Consider the following 4,022-nt stretch of genomic DNA (forward strand, 5'->3'; position numbering starts at 1 on the left):
TTTTTTCAAGTCAGGAAATTACAAATAAAAAATAAATAAGGATAAGAATAGCTAAAACCTAAGCACTTTACTTTATAACTTCAAATAGTCCTGAAATATTTTATCTGCTACCACACTAGCCTTACGATTTTTTTAAAAAGACTACCAAACAAGTAAGAGAGCATGATTTGGCAAGAAAGTGCACGTTTTACTGTCAGACAGGTCTACATAACTAGGATGGTCTCAGAAAAGTCATTTGGCCCTTTGGGCTTCATTGGCTCACCTGTAAAATGGACATTAATATCAACATGCAGAATTGTTGGAAGAGTCAAAGACGAAATTCCCGAAGCTGCTGGAATACGATGGAGGCACAGTAAATGGTAATTATTCATATTTTGAAGTATTTTTTTCCAAGATGGCATTAAAACATCATTTGTTTGGGTTTATATGTAATTAAAATATTTCTTATACACAATGTCTGATCATACACACTTTTCTCTTCATGAATGCACGCTCCTTAGTAACAAGTGCAATATACCATCTCCACATAAACAATCCTTATTTTTGAATGTATAGATAGTTTCCTACCTTCACTCTTACTAAGTAACACTGTGAATAAAATTTTCAGGCAGAAAGCTTTGTCCACTTTGAATTCTCTGGATCAGTTTCCACAAATAGAATCACAGGGTCAAAGGAAATGAAAAGTCGAAAGGCCCATGATCCTTATGGCCAAATTGCTTTCTTAAAAGATTATATCAGGGTGCAAGGGTAGTTCAGTGGTAGAACTCTTGCCTGCCATGCAGGAGACTCAGATTCGATTTCTGGCCCATGCATTTTCCCCCATCCCCCCACCCCCAATTCAACAAATGGTGCTGCAATAATGGGGCAGTCACATGGAAAAAGAATAAAATATGACCTTCACCATAGAGCATACAAAAAAAAAGATTATATCAAATGCCATCTACACCATACCAGGGAAGAGCATCTCCTTACCACATCCTCACTAGTTTCTGTCTCTCTCATTCTTGAAGTCTGTGAAAATGTGACAGCAAAAAAAGCATCCATCTCCTGGTTATAATTTTCATTTCCTTGATTGCTAGCAAGGTGATTTTTTCCCCAAATATTTGTCAACAAATTAAGTTTTTTTGCAAGTTGTTTTTTATTTCCACCATTTCTGAAGTCTTAGTGTTTTTCCTGTAGATTTGTATGAGTTCGTTATTTATGTGAAAAATGTTGACTTTGCTAAGTAACCTTGTCACCTAAATCAAATGGGCAGGGACAAACAGAACAGAAATGACCATGTGGGAAGGACGGTGCTGCAGGGCTCATTGATGAGCCAGGTTCTCATAAAGCTGAGTCCGATGAGTCCTCCATACTCTCTGAAGATGTATGATGCTGTTTGAGCTTCCTTGTTGCTAAAGTATATACCGTGCAAAGAATTGGTTAAAGTGATGGGAATTTATTGGCTCACAGTTTTGAGGTTATGAGAAGCCCAAAAGCAAGGTGTCATCAGGGCAATGTTTCCTCCCAGAAGGCTGTGGTATTCTAGGTCTTTGGCTTTTCTGTCACATGCAAATGCACATGGCAGTCTCTCCTGGCTTCTCTCTTCTAGGTTCCATTGATGTTCAGTTTCTGGCAGCTCCTTCTATGGCATTCTCTCTATCTGACTTTTATTCTGCTTATAAAGGATTCCAATAATCCAAATTAAAGCCCAAACTGATTCATTTGGCCCACACCTTAACTGGAGTAACGTCTTGAAGACTGCTTATTTACAATGGGCCCACATCCACAGGAATGGATTGAGTTTAAGAAGATATTTTTCTGGGGTACATAGCTCCAAGCCACCACAGACATCCAGGAAGTGAGAAAAGAGAGGAAAATTATATAATTCACATAGTTGAACATAAAGATAGCTATTCATTAAGCCTACTAGTTGAATACTTCTTGATTGTCAGGCACTTTTCTAGAGAAGTTCTCACAGTCATAATTATCTAACTGATATTATCTCTGTTCTTCTTTCAAACAAGAAAACTGAGCATCATACTGTTTGGAGAGAAAGAACAGACAGGAGGCAGTGATAGAGTCAGGATTTGAACCCAGCAGACAACCTCTGAAGCCCATATGCATTCATTATGCCAGGTTGTCTAACCTAATGAATAAGATAAAACCTCAAATATAGACATTCCTCTCTTTGAATGGTAGTTCAGTACCATAAAAATGATCATGTAGGCTGAAATTGTGCACAACAATCTTAATAATCACTAAGCAAACTTAGTGATTCCATGACCTTTAGAAATTTTTGGCAAAGCAATAATAACTCTTATGTTTGGTTATAAATGTATAAGGAAAATAAAAAATTAGTAGAATAAACATATTGCAATTTAAAACATGAGAAATATGGAAAATTAAAGTATTTTATTTCTTTGCAAAAACATATAAAGAGTAGTTTAAGCAGTGCTTGCCATGTCATTTATAATACAGTTACATTATCTCTTCTATTCTTTGATGAATTGCCATTCTCTTTTCTAAAATTAAATCACTTCTAACATTTTATCCATACATTTTCAATGTCATTCATGACATCTCTGAGAATTCCTTAAATGTGACGTTTTGAAAGTGACACTTCTCTGGGACATCTTCATCCTTTTTGACATGACCACTTTCCTCTTTTATGTCAATAAGTTCACCCCACTAAGTTCCTCTGGCTGCACATCCAGAATTTCTAGAACATCAACAATATCAACATTCTTGTGATCAGCTACTTCTTCTAGAACTTCCATGGTTCAATATGTATTTCACTTCCAGCATGATTACATTTTGTTTCTTTGCTTCACTTTCAATTTTCCTGGCCAATTCCTCCCTTTGATTATCCATTCCTTGTAAAAGGTCATGTAGGTTCATCACTGGGAGACAAGAAGGCAATGCAACTATACATTTTGCTGTTTGTGTGTGAACTGAATGAAAGAGGCACAGTGACAAATCACCAGCAAACTTTGAAAGAAGCAACATGATTGGTCACTGACCATGATGCCCATCTGTTCTTTATGTACTGATCTGTGGACTAAGGAGCTACAATGAAGTTTGTACTTTTTGCAATTATTCACATTTCATTTAGTACAGAAACGGGAATTTAAGCTAAATCGACGGGGATGACTAACATTATTTAACTAAATGGTGGTGAATGAAATTCATGAATATCTAAACCCTGCAAGGCAAGGACTTACTGTATCATGTCTGGGCTCCTTGGTGCTGGGTCTTGCACAACTAAAACAGTGAAACAAAAGCACATTTTAAAGAAGGCAACACTGATTTTATTTTGCCAAGTTGCCTTTCCCATTGTGTAAGGGTACAGGGTGTGGCCATAGAAAGCACAATTGTTTAATTATTCATTTGAAAATCCAGCCCACACGTAATCTCTCCTTGCCCCAGTGGGCCCACTGTTTTAGGATAATTCCATCAAATTCACTAAGCAATAGTGAAGATATTTCCTGTCTTCCTGAAAAACACTTCCATCCTCTCACCGCCCAGGGGAGGAAATGGAAAGAGGATGCTTATCCATCACAACAGGATATAGAGCTGTGTATCTAGTTCCTACCTTAAGTCTCTGGTTTAAGGTTCAGTCATAATCCAGGCACAAATCTAAGCAATAGACCATATGTGCAGACCTCAAGAGAAATTAGAACAAGACTGAAGGAAGTTAGGCAGGGTGGCAAGCCCAAAGACATTAAATGTTCTTTGTCACAACATTCTATTTCCTCAGTGGCCTGGTTTTCATGGGACTCAGTGTGTGTATGCATATATATATATACATATATATATATATACTGATATATATATATATATATACATCAGTGTTTGGAGGAGTCAGGGGCATCATGAGGGGGAAGGGAGTCTGCATTCTTTTCATACTGGTGCATATGTTTTGTAGTTAAGGTGAGAAGAGGAGCACTGGGAAGTAAAGTACATGAAAAGAGAAGGGTTATAGATGCTAAGGTCATGCAGAGGGCATATTAAGACCATCATGGCTGGATGGAAGTATGTAG

The sequence above is a fragment of the Tamandua tetradactyla genome, chromosome 9 (genome assembly GCF_023851605.1).
Source record: "Tamandua tetradactyla isolate mTamTet1 chromosome 9, mTamTet1.pri, whole genome shotgun sequence".
NCBI lineage: Eukaryota > Metazoa > Chordata > Mammalia > Pilosa > Myrmecophagidae > Tamandua > Tamandua tetradactyla.